Raw genomic sequence first — 14,190 nt, 5'->3', positions numbered from 1 at the left:
TTTTAATCTTAATGATTGCTTAATCGCTGCCTAATCTCCCAGCCCCATCTCAGACATGAAAGTGGGATCAGTCTTGTGAAGTCTTGGAAGTAAGTGTGTGTCAAAGTGTTTAAAAATTGTTTGATGGTAACAGTTAAAAAGATTTCATAATGAAAACTGTTTCTGCAGTTTAATGGGTGATTAAATGTGTTCTTTTTCAAGCTTTCTTGTAGAGAGAGACCAAAAAACCTTGGAAAAAAAATAGTGTTTACAATAATAAAACAGCAATTTAGCAGCACAGGCGATGCTTTTGTTACACCATGTCTAACTTATTTAGAGCACAGGCTCGGCTCAGTTTTTCAGGAGCACTTAAGCCTTATCTCTCTCACTGGAGAAAGCATCCATATCATCTACTTTTTCCTCCCTTGCTTCCTCTTTTTCGTCTTCGCCTCTGTCGTACTGTTTATTTACATCCCTCTACAAAGCCGTCTCAATATCCCCCTCTCTGTGCTCCACACGCTGATGAAATGACTTCATTTTCTAGACCTCAGAAGCCAAAGGGAATCGATTGCATGACTCAGAATATCTTTCAGCTGCAAAACTAACACAACTTAAGGTCCTTAATTTAATCAAGGGGACGGAGTGATTTTGTTATGTGTGAAATGCTGGGGTTTATCTTCTGAGATATTCTTGGGCTTACAGTGTGTACTCTGCTGGGCTGGGCGTAGGGGTCATAAATAACCCATTTTCTTTTGTGTCATATTCCTCAACGTTACTGTGTAGTGCAGGACACCGAGGCAATTTCATCTATGACCTTAAAGCCTTACGGTGTCAGGTTGTAAGTAGTTTGAAATATTTTTTATCCTTTGTAAAGTCAGGAATACAGTGCTAAACACTTTAGGTGAGATCTACTCAAGGTTATTTATAAATTACTTGTTTTTGATTGGGACGTAAGATGCTACTTAGCGCCTGCACAGTCAGTGGCTAAATGCAATTAAATTGTCATAAACCAACATAGTTTTGGACTCTGAGGCAGGACCCAAACCACAGTAATCAGTTTTTAAAGGGTTTATTTACAGGCACAAGAGTAAAAGTCTACAGAGTGAGAGCGTTTGGAGCTGTGAGTGCTTACAGGATTGCAGACGGTCTTCTGTCAGAGTGTAGAAACAAGGTTAATTTGGGGTCAGAGTTGCACAGTTGAATACTGACGCTGATTTTTTAGTTTGAATTCATACTTGAGTCTCGTTTCCAGAACCAACAGAGGTGGAGGGCCAGAGTTTTACAAAAGGCTGATGCATTAGAGGGTGGACAGGCAGGTGAATGGCAGGTAAGTGTACATACAGGAAAAGATCAGCTTGGAATTCCATGATCTTAAGTGTCATCCCATTCTTAATCCATAGGGTTTAATCTGACCTTGGCCCATTCTTTGTACCTACGACAGTTTAACCTCTTCTGTGAAGGCTTTCCACAAGGTTCAAGAATATTTTTATGGGAGTTTTTGACCATTATTCAAGAAGCTGATTTGTGAAGTCAGACACTAATGTTGGACTCCAGTGAACATGTCTCCAATGTTCCACTGGCGGTGTGCTTTGCACCACTGCATCCAATGCTTTGTGTCACACTTGGTGATGTAAGGCTTAGAAGCAGCTGCTCGGCCATAGAAACCAGTTCTATGAAATTTCACAACTAAACTTGTTGAACAGATGGGATCCGGTACCACACTGGAATTCACTGAGCCCCTGAGAGCATGCAGAGAGCAGTGTGCATGCCTAGGTGCTTGATTTTATGCACTTGTGGCTATGGAAGTGATTGGAACACCTGAATTCAATGATTTTGGATGAGTGAGTGAATACGTTTGGCAATATAGTTTTCTTCAGGAGAGTAGAGCTTCAGCAAACCAGAGAATGTGAGTGTTTCACAAAGGCAGGGGTGTCAAACTCCAGTCCTCGAGGGCTGGTGTCCTGAAACTTTTCCACGTGTCCCTGCTGTATCACACCTGAATAAAATTAGTAGGTTATTAGCAAGACTCAATAGAACTTGACTGCATGCTGAGGTTGCAACCTAACCCTACACAAGTAAATTTAAATAAATGTAAGTAAATCGAAGTGTTTGAAAAAATATACTTCTAAAAGTACTTTTATTGCACCGTGTTCATTCACTACTACTGTAACATGAGTCAAATGGCTGAATTGCCACCTTAGCATGCCATCAAGTTCTATAGAGTCTTCCAATGACCTAATTTTATTCAGGTGTGTTGCAGCAGGAACACATGGAGAAGTTTCAGGACACCGGCCCTCAAAGACTGGAGTTTGAAGGCTGTGCACTAATGCAACAAAGATCTGGCAGAGCTGGTTTTGCGTACAAAGAGGAGATGAGCTGATGGGAAAACATGTGTGTAGGCGGAAGTGTGGGAGATTGACAGAGGGGCGGGCCTTCAAAAACTCCACCTGAGAGCAGAGCGAGGATCAGATTGGAGAGTGAGAGCAGAGGGAGAGAAACCCAGACCTGCAACGGACCATGACGTAATTATTAAAGTTGTTAAGCATATTAGTCTATGAGCTTCAATATTTAATTTCATTCAATTAGTCATAGATTTCATGAAACATGATCAAGGCCTAAACTGTCACCTCGTGTCTCTTCTACTTGTTTGCATTTAATCGGTTAATGGGACTTCCAGTGCGTGCTGATTTAAATATCAGTGCAGAGTGTATGAACAGAAATAATAAGTCATTAAGCTTTCTTTATCATCTTGGATTAGACCTTGTTCTGATTGTCTTGCAGGAATGTTTTTGAAAGTAGAGCATAAATAAATTGGGTGATTAACATCAGCTTCCCATGGTGCTACTTTACCAACAATGTGATTGCAGGGGGGAAAAAATCATGACATGACACAGCACAATCTTGAATAATTAATCCAAAACAGAATTTATTCCTAAAAATCCATCCACATTTATGTACTCAAAGGGTAAATGGGAGCAATAATTACCTAAATGAAGTCTTAGTAGCTTTGATGCCAGTGTAAGTGGTGCAGGGTGTAATTGAATGTCAGCTACAAGCTTTGCCATAAGGTTCAGTTTGTATATTTCACTTTCTGTATCCATAATTTATGATGTCTAAATAGCTACTGGCTATTCTCATCAGGTGCCTGTATTTTTTATTTATTTATTGTTCACATGGCTGAGAAAAAAAAAATGTAATTATAACAGTTCTAGGCTGATATTTTCACCTCACAAAGAAAGGCTTTCTCATGCGATGATTAGATTACTGAAACACACTAGAGGCTTGTGTAGGTGCATCTTTCTGAAGTGACTCGCTTGAATGAATTAATTTAAAACTTGTGAACTTTTTTTCCCCCCCTCATGTTTGCTTTTGAATAACAGCTTGTATTTTGTTGTAGCCAAAAGGGTGGTTGCTGTGGCTTTAAATATGTTCAATAAATGAAGATGACACTTTCTTCACTTTATTAAAATAGTTTCTCATGTTCATGGCCAAATGCACTGCTTGCCACCCGGCAAGGCAAGACGACTGGAGGCCCCAACTGAGTCTAGTCACTCCCGATGGAAAAAGGTGTGCACGATTCTGCTTAAACAACCTGAATGCCTATGTATTAATCACATTATTTTATTGTATAATGCCTTGGTGCCACTGGATTTTAACAAGTCTCACACTCATACATTAAGACAAATGGTGGGGGTGTAGTAAGGAAGTTGGGGGAAGCAGACAGCTCCACAGGAAGAATCTTTTGTCTCTTCAAGGACTCTGGGAGGTAGCAAGGAGTGTGAACCTTAAGGTGTGAAAGAGTTGTGTACTGCCTTTTGTTCCTGGAGAAGGTATTTAACTGAGAGCCATGCTAGGCTCAGGGAGACTCTGCTGACCGTCTGCCCCGCGGTCATGTAGGCTCTCCACGAGCTTGGTTGTCTGTTCTTTGTGTGTTTTGATTAAAGAATGTTAGCTACCGCTCGTCTGCAGGCTTTATTTAATGGAAAATTTCCACAACACCAACAAAGAGAGGACAAAGACAGCGGTGAAATTAAATATAATGTTTAATAAGGACCTGCTGCCAAAGATACATTTTAATAACATCATTTCCCCTAGTGTTACATAATTTCTAGTGTTTACTTTGATGTTTAATATTAGTTCCTTAGCTAGCAGAGCATTTTGTATCCAACTGTTTAATCTGATTTGAGTGTGCATGTTTTCTTTTTGTTTATTGGTGTCGGATCACAAGATAATAGTGAATAGTAAATGCTGTTTGGAAGAACCCCCTGTGAATTTGTCCCCAGGGCCCCTGCTCATTGTGCAGATGTAAACTTTTTCTTTGCAGTTTGCAAAAACAGTTCCTATCATGCACCTACAGTACAAGAGCCTGATCGGAAGATGTGCTCAGTATCATGCTGAGCCCCCCTTAATTTTAGATTACTTTTCCTCAATAGTCACTCGGAAGCACATCCATATGTGCAGAGGTGCTGGAACACTTGGGGTAAGTGGACAGCTTCTTTCTGGGGATAAGGAGCAGAAATGGCTGGAGACCTCACAGCTCGTGCACCTTTACAGGATCCCATCGATTGCGAAAAGGCGACCAATGCCCAAAATTGACTTTGAGCGATTGGAGCCATTCTAACTCAGCTGGTCCTCCAAATGGACCTCATAATGTCATACATCCCAGCAGGACACAATCACCTGGCAACACACTGATTGATAGCAGCAGGCGGCACTCCAGCCCATCAGCTCAGGCAGATTTATCCATCACCGAAATTTGGATTTGATAAGCTGGTTGATATGAGAAAATACCATTAGAGTGGCAGGAAATGCAGCTGGGTGGGCGGTTGGAGGGAAGGTCTCAAATGCAAAGGAAAAAAAGAAAGGGGTTTGTAAAGAACAGCTGATATTGATGAGTATGTAATGGGGAAAGGACAATTGCGCATAGGAGTACATCGACATATTATCTGTAGAAGCCGACGATGTGTCGCGTACAGTCCATTCAGGAGATTTTTCTTTTTGTCATACTTCTATAATCTCACAATCATATTCACCAGCTTTATTACAGAAGAAGAAGAGTGCTTACTGTGTCGAAATCTGCTGAGGTTTGTCTGCCTTCGAGGCTGTTTGCTGTGGAGGGTGACAACTTAAATGCCTGATATAAAACCTGACACAACTAATCTATCACACATCCCCTGCCTGTCTGCTTGAAATTCCTCTTTTTAAAAAATGGTTTATTGTACAGCCATAAGTCACGGTCTACAATATTGCTGGCTGCGGCCTTGTGTGTTTACAAGATTGCATGTGTCGTGTGGACTTAGACAGCACATGCAGCCTGGAACATGGACATATCGGATCCTATTTTGAAATGCAGTCTTTGTTTGGATAGCTAAAATAAAAGGAAATCATCATGCTGGGTTTATTTACCAAACAGATTACAATATTCAGTATTTTTGAGGCATAATTTCCAAAAGTCTAGTAAGAAGAAAATAAAACTTTAATATGTTAATTATACCATCATTATGGTTGGCAGCGAAAATGATTCCTATTTAAACACAGAAAAAATGTCTCCTTTAATTAGACGTAATGGGTAATACTGACGCTAAAAATTCTTTAGCGCTTGTAACAAAGAGCAGCGCACCCACATTCTGTTTAACAGCTTATCAGCAAGTTGAATAAAGCAAGCAAAGCTTTGTAGGAAGCCAGTACAATTCTATCAAAGGCAAGTCCTTATCTGTGAAAAAAAACCCCAAAATTGTCTTTAATGTAGTGGAAGCACTAAAGAAACTCTCTGCAACCCAAATGACACTTTAGGCTAGTTGTTTTTATTCCCCCACTGCCTTTGACAAACCCATTAAAACAAGTTAATTGTCCATTTTTATTACACAAAACATCAATTAATCATCTTCCCCTCCAACTCCTTTAGAGCCCCATTAAAGCATAAATATGAACGTCCGTCACCAGAACACTTTCAAAGCAGTCCACAGACTTCAGCGAGAAGCAGGGAAAATGAGAGAGAGATGCTCATCTGGGTCATGTTCCAGCTTGATAAATTAAAAGCAGCAGAGTGTTGGGGTTACATAAACGTACCAAATCTTCCAAATCCAATCACAATGATTTTTCATTCTGAGGCTGCTATTGAACTCCAATTTGAAACTGAGTCAATTTGTGTTTTACTCATTGGCGTCATTGGCCTTATCGTTAACAGAGCAAAATAGTTTTAGGAGTCTCTGCACCGCTTGTTACCACATACAGTTGCGAATGTAACGGCAGGTCATTAAAACGAACCGACAATCACACATCTGTGTTTTGCTTTATGTCCTGCAGCGTTTGCAATTTACAGCGTAAATGCGTATCAGCATTTACAAATCTGTGCTGGAAATAAGCCAGTACAGCAGATAGGAGTCCCATATTAACACATCAGGGCAGCCACGGCCCTTCACTGTCACTCCCCTCAACACAACCGTCAGCAGAATGTTGAAACCTCTGGTCTGCATAATGCAACACCCTGTCAAACACAACTAACCTTGTCAGGTAATGTGCATTGCCATGGTTACAGTGGTTTAATCCCATTCGCGTGTCTGCTGTCCGTGTGAGCAGTAGAAGAAACCTTTGTTGCAACATCAATTAACATTTAAGATGTTCTATTTTTGCCCTCTAATGAATTCATCTCAACAGTCTGCTTTGAAATGATAGCGAGGCTGTTTTCAGCACTGTAGAATACACTGTTTTCTCATTCCTTCTCTTCTTGTCTGGGAACCAAATGATGTATCACATCATCAGTCTGAGATTTGCTTTGACTTTTTCCTTCTAGGAGAACATTGCATTGGCAATGCAATGATTTAGTCTACCCCTGCCATTACACTCCAACTGAAATTTGAATTCGCTTCACTTTTTGTGTAATGAAATACACAGTACTGCCTAATGATAGCTAATTATTATTATTCATGCATGCAATTTCTCAATACGTTTGTGCTGTTTTGAAGGGGTTATTCCTTTTACAGCAGTTGCCTGCATAATGGCCTTGCTGGTGCTGTGTTCTATAAAACCACATTTCTTACCCTTTTAAACATTTTTAAACACATACTTTTGACTCCTGTTGGCCTTGGTTTAATATTTTTACCAAGTAAAATTCCAACTGAACGGTAGATTGCCTACCTCGCTAACATTACCAAAAAAAAAAACCTTGTAAGTACCCTAACAGAGCGCACTCTGTGTATAAGTACAAATGGCCCTGAGGCTGCATACCTCAGTGGAAAGTTTACATTAGTCAGGTGTAACTGACCACGACATCAAATATTTTCCTGACAGTATGAATAGTTCATAATGCCACCTGTCTCCCCAGCCTCATCTCCATCTCTGCCCGTCCACCTGCAGACATGACATATTCCTTACATCTCACTGCTCTCCCTAGACGTGTCCTCTTTTCTTTCTCCCACCGAGTGGGATGGTTACCCTTACTCTTTTTCTGATGCAGTCAGTCTTGCTTATTCTCTGGTGTGATGAAGTAACGTGTGAATTAGTAAAAATCTCAACGTTCCATCTTTGCATATTCCACAAAATGTTTCTGCAAATGTATTACTGTAAAAGCCTTGTTTTAAAATGAACTTCTGAAATACAAGAGTGCTTTTTATTTGAGACATATATACAATGTGAGTTTAAAGAGAGATTTCTTTCCTAATGCAGCTGTAGCTCAGGAGTTGGAGCGGGTCATGTACTAATTGGAACGTTGGTGGCTTGATCCTCAGCTTCTCCAGTCCACTTGAAGTATCCTCTGGCTAGATACTGAACTCCAGGCATCCACTGGAGAGTGAATGTGTGCTGGATAGAAAGTGCTGTATAAATGGACCAAATTTGAGCTTGGAAACGTTCTTACCCCGAGCCAAAAATGAGGCTACATCTAAAATTATGGTCGGATTTATGACACGTTTGCACTGGTCAACCGTGCCGTTAGTGTTGTGTGCATGTTAGTTAATTAGACTCATTCCAAACCCACAGGCTTGTGCTTGCTCCGTGCAATCTGCAAACTATCTGCATAACACTAAACCCCCATTTATGCATATATGGAAAGTTTACCTTCAAAAATAGTGTGTTTCATTTGTTTTTTTTTTGTTATTGTGATTGAGTAAAAAAAGGGATAAAAGAAAAAGCTTTTGTACATTTAAGTTGATATGAGAAAAGACTAATAGCCTGTAAGATTAATATGAAAACAGGCAGATATGTCAGCCAAAAAAGAGAAACTAGAATGTAAGTAACATATGTAGCAAGGGCTGAACTCATTAATCTCTACTTCTGATACTACTACTAATAATATTAACAATATGTTTAATTTTGTTTGATTTTAAAGGTTAAAGCCTTCAGGTTTTCATTTAACAAGCCAAGCTTTTTTGGTGTGTTTTAGAAAACTGTAAATAATGGCCCAAAATAAAAGAAAAACACTAATACTACTACAGATGACATTATTGGTGGTAGCTGAGGTAGTAGGACTATTCAGTTTATAAATGTGTGTAAAAATGTTCTCAGACAGCCAGACCTTCACGGTTGTTTTGCATGCACGGTCGGAGGGACTTCTAAATTTGATTGTAAAGTACAAACAGATTCAGGTATAAAATATGGATGAATCACTTGTACATGAAACATCCTTCTGCAGGGTTTACATGCAGATTTGTGAGTAGGTTTTGTTTGTATGTATGTGTGGTTTGTAGCTTTGAGTGCACAGACAAAGCTGAAAAGCGGTATATGAGTACGATTCCATTTCACCATCTATTAACTGGGCGGCACAGAGCTGCAGTGTTTGTGTGGCGTTTGCATTTTCACCCTGTGACTGTGTGAATTTCTATTTTCGTACTCCAGCACGTGAGGTTAACCAGCAATTCTAAATTGGCTGTAGGTGTGAATGTGAATATGTCCATCTCTCTGTGCTAACCCTGTCATGTAAATGGCTGCCAGTCTAGGGTGTACTCTCCCTCTCACCCAATGATTTCCTAGATGGGGTCTAGAACGTCCACCCACCCACACGGTGTAACTGTGTTGCCGTATGCCGCTCAGTGAAACCTTTGACAGTTAAGGCTGTTCTCGTAAATAGGGAAAAGCAGCAGCAGCAGACAAATGACAGTGTAAACAGGATGTATACTCCTTTTTTTGCACAGATCAATTTTATTATCAGCGTGAACTTAATGTGGCAATAGACAAGCTGTTGGAAGAAAGTGGAAGAGGAGCAGCTGCAGAGACCTCACCTGGTGAAAGAAAAAAAAAGATTTTGTCACAAAAGGTGCAGAAGGAGGAAAAAAATAAAAAAGTAAGACAAGAGTGAGCCTTGGACAGCCATTAACTCAATGAAGAGAGCTCTGAGACTTGAGAGGGCTCAAAAAGTGACATTCATACTAGATCGCAAAGATTTTATGTATTTTTTTTCATCCAGAGTGTCAGGAGCCTTAGCTGACATCGGGCAAGAGGCGAGGTATACCTGCAGCCAGTGTAGAATCAGCAGTTAAACTCACACACATTTCTTTGGATTGTAGCAGGAAATACAGGCTCCACACTTGAACCCAGAACCTTCTTGCTGTGCCATATCCTCCAACATCAGTAAATAACAAAAAAGACAAAATTCCTGCCCATTAATCAAATACTAGAAATCAAGGTTGGAAAGTTGAAAAGCTCTCTATTGCAACTTTAACTGAGCAGTGCTCGGGCACCCATACATTTATTTTCTTCTTAGGAAAGCAAATTATATCTGTGAAGGTTGGAAATGAAAGTTTGAGACGGCATCAATTTCTGCTGAAGCCAAAAGCATGGCAGAGCATTTGATGAATCTCTAAAGCTCACAGCGGTCCCAAAGTTGAGCAGCAGCATATGATTTCTTCAATCTCTCAGTGCTCAGGTCAAATACATCTCGCAGTTTCTGACTACTCTTGCTGCCCTCTGTTGCTCTCTGAATTTTATACTTTTTTCCCCATTTCCCATGGTGCCTGTTTCCCTGTATTTCTCAAATATAGCCATTATGTTGTCTCATCCTCACATTCTGTCAGTCAAAGCCATGTGTAAAACTTTTGTGTTGAAAGGAAATCTCACAGAAAAGCTGAGGTAGTGTGCAGACTTCAGGAGAACTTTGCATTCTTATTTACTCGTATGGGAGGAATCATAAGGATTCCCCACTCCAGCAGAAATTGCTTTTAAATATGTCCCAAAAGACATATGGCTCATGCAATGATTTACTAATGAAATAGGCTTTTCTTGCAAAAAATATAATGTTTACTTGATTCATATTTTATTCTTATTCTCTCGTGCATTCTCGCAGTATATAGAAATCCAAAGTTTCTTTACAGAATATTAAATCTGAAAGCAAAATTTGTAGCTTGTTTTTTTATTGGACAGACCTGTGCTGCTTCTGGTTAAGCTCCGGTTATGGTCCACGGACTGATCACTGCTCATGCAAACTGTTTCATCAACACATTTTCCCAACTAGTAAAACCAATTACTGTTCATAAGTGACAAACTGAGCCAGTCTCTAATGGAATAGGGATAATAGGAAGTCAAAAAAACAAAGACAACGCAGGTACTTTTTCCATTTTTCTGCAGAACGTCTCAACTTGATGCTTGTAGAGATGAACTTGAGAGACTCGTGCCTTCAGCTTGTCTTTGCCGACGGTGCTGCATAGTGCTCCAGCACTGACGTCACTATTGGCGCACGCTGACTTATGCAACAGAAGACAAGGAGCCTGTCAGAGGTTGCATTGTGGAGGATTTCTGCAAAACATGATTCCACCTAAGAATTGTGGTTGCATTTGCTCTCTTATGTGCATATCAGTTACCAGCATCAGTCCAGATTGTGGTTTGCCCTTTATTCATTTATGCGGTGCTTTCAGACAAGTGGTTTGAAGGCTAAATATGAACCTACCGGAAACACACATACCGTTTAATAGCTTTGATGTGAACAAATCTCCATGTCATACACGGTCTAGCCTCTTTGTAGTACGAGTTTACACAATCCTACAATCTGTCACTCTCTTTGGAGGATTAGAAGTAAAAGAGTTTTGACTAGCTGTCTGCAGGCAGCTGAGGGGTTGCTTTGTTTTCAGGAGTTATGAGCTCCAGTTTTAAATGTAGTTTGAGTCACATTCAGGAGGAATTCAGCCCACAAAGATGACACAGACGCATTTTTAAACAAAAGCACGACTGATCCGAGCACAGCGATGACAGTAAAATGTATGAAACTTCAACATAATCTACAACATCATTACAAACCTCTAATTTTAAAATATCGTGTCATTGCTAAAAGCGCTTCGGGCCTTTTGCGTCATGTGTTTTTCTCCATAATGGCTGAGTCCGTTGTGCAACAGATTTGTTTCATTAAAAAGAATAAATCAAACACGGACTGCACAAACAGGCATATGAAATAACAAAAGCACCCAAGAAGAAATGTGTTCAGCACCACAGACGCAGCAGTATCTCATTCACCAGATCAGCAAGGCTTATAACGCCGTACAAGCCGCTTCCTATTTATTTGTCCGTTTAGACATCATGCATTGTTTATGTAATCTAATGCAATTTAAAGTAGTTTCGCATTCATTTCAAGCTGCAAAATGGGTTTTCTGTAATTAAGTAATCAGCAGCAGTTTTATTGTTTGCGTTCTTTAAATGCAACTATGAGGCAAACAAATTGCCTCAGCACGCCATTCACCACTTTGTAGTTTTATTTGTAAGAAATCTTATTTCATTCACCATCTGCTGCGTGCTCTTTGTAAACCATCCAGAAACTTCCAAATGTCTGATGTAAATCCCCTCATTAAACCACTACCTGCACTCGGTTTGAAATTTTATTTTATTATTTTCTTCTTCTTCTTCTTCTTCTTCTTCTTTTTTTTATTTTTATTTTTATTTTACAGTACATTACCTTATCATTATCATTAGAGCATTATTCTTACAACACTTTGGAGGCCTCAGAGCAAAAACTGAGCAGAGAGAGAGATGAGTGTGAAGCTACAGTGTTAGTGTGTGAGCATCGGTTTGGCTCGCAGCACTGATTCAGAACTTGGCACAAGACGTGTGCACAAACTTATCAATAAAAGGCTGCAGATTGCCAGCTCAGAACTTTCCCGGGTGAGTTTTTATATCAAGAATTCAGTTTAGGCTTGTGATTTCTCTATAGCTCTGGCAGCTGAAGTCAAGGGAAGGCCAAGTGGGGTAATGGGTAACAAGCTAGGCTTTTGCTGTGGCTACCAAGTTATTACTTATAATTACTAGTCTGCCACGACCCTAAGCAGTGCAGTCTTATTTTCTTTCTTGTGAAATTTTAAAAGTATACCCGCTTGGATATTCATAGAAATGTGTGTGACCTCTTCCATAAAAACACACAGCCTTTTTTTCCGTTGTGCTTGGTTTCATGTCTGTGTCTCTCTGGGACGTAGCCCCAACAGACACAGAGGGGCAGGCATGAACCTCAGAGGACATGCCCTTTTATGTCAGGGAGAGCTGGGGCTGGAGAGAAAGACATGGAGGGAGATGGGGAGCTACGCTACAGCAAGCCAAGCTAAATCTCCACCCTACTTTGTATGCATGCCGATGCTCCACGTCTATGCGTAGTGCAGGAGGAAGGAAGAATTTGTCACCCGGCTCAGGAAATTATTCCGAATTAGACATGTTTGTTATTCTGGGATGCACCTGTCATTTATATGGTGTATTTACATAATGAAGTTGAAGACAGGTAAAAAAAAAAATTAAAAAAGAAAATCTGCAAAATATGGTTCTGAAATAAGTGTCATTAAGAAAAAATAAAAATCGGTTAATTTATTCAGATATAAAAAAAACAGAGTATTTAATTTTGCTCCCGTATTGCTGCCTTGTTGGTGCATGAAATAGTGTGTGTTTCACTCAACAATATTAATAATAAAGAGTAGCTGGTTGCAAAACAAAGATTGCAAGCACAAAATTAACCTAAAGAGTTTTATGGACACTTGTTGCTCATGTATAACATTTTTAAAGATCATTTCCAGTAACTTCTTTCATCAGTTCCTATGAATGAGCCATATATTTGATATATATATTCATGATACGGGGAGCAATTTACATGATCGCATCATCAGCACTGAGGTTCAGCCACTGGTTATGAATATTTATTAGGCTCTCTAAAAATACATAATTGTCAAAGCAACTTACAGCACTAGCAGATCATTGGAATAGGTGTCTTTCTTTATTCAATTCAAAAGGTAGTGAAGGAGGGAGTTGCGGTATCTTGCAATAAATATGTAGAACACTTGGTTAATAATAAAAGTGGAGACCTTTTTAAATTATATATATATGTTAGCAGCATCAGATAACGAAAAAAAACAACAACTTTGTAACCCACTGATGCGATGAAATGTGACTTTAAATCAAAGAGGAGCAGGAATAGGACATTGCAAGTGAGTCCCTAAACCAACCTACCTCTTAGCTGAGTCTATGCACTGTGTTTTTATGAGGCGGCCTCTTTTTCCTTTCTTTTTTTCCCCCTCCTAAAAGGTCTGTGTTTATTTTTCACAGTGAAAATGTGTCCTTTAGAACTAACATGATAGACCAGTCCTCCTGGACAATGGGCCCGACAGTCAGCAACTCCATCAAACACGTTCTGCAATGACTTTCTGCAGCTCTTCAGCAGATAATGGGACACTAAGGGCAGCACCGGGGGTGAATTTCTGGTGATAAGCACACATATTTGCTCCTTTAGAGTTGTTATCATGAAATATCACAGCAAAATCTCCAGTGTTAAATTAACACTAGAGAGTGTCTATATGGGTCCACACCTCTGAGTGTTAAATCAACACTTTTGACAGTGTTATATGTTTAAAAGTAACCTAGTCAGTTTTGAAGATTAACAATGGCTAACACTGAGCAGTGCTGATTTTCTAACACTGGAATATTTCTAACATTTTGAGTTATTTTCCAGTGTTAGAAAATCAGCACTGCTCAGTGTTAGCCATTGTTAATCTTCAAAACTGACTAGGTTACTTTTAAACATATAACACTGTCAAAAGTGTTAATTTAACACTCAACAGTGTTGTATTTAACACTCAGAGGTGTGGACCCATATAGACACTCTCTAGTGTTAATTTAACACTGGAGATTTTGCTGTGAAAGAAACATTTAGTCCAATAAGTCAGACTCCTTTTTTCTATTACTGGTAATGTTGCAGAATCGAACATTTGAGTTATTTATTTATTCATTTAAACAACGATTGTTGTGTTTGTGGGGTTCCAA

Source organism: Perissodus microlepis, chromosome 13 (genome assembly GCF_051167445.1).
Source record: "Perissodus microlepis isolate ML-2025 ecotype Zambia chromosome 13, ASM5116744v1, whole genome shotgun sequence".
NCBI classification, from domain to species: Eukaryota; Metazoa; Chordata; class Actinopteri; order Cichliformes; family Cichlidae; genus Perissodus; species Perissodus microlepis.
This window is presented reverse-complemented; position numbering follows the sequence as displayed.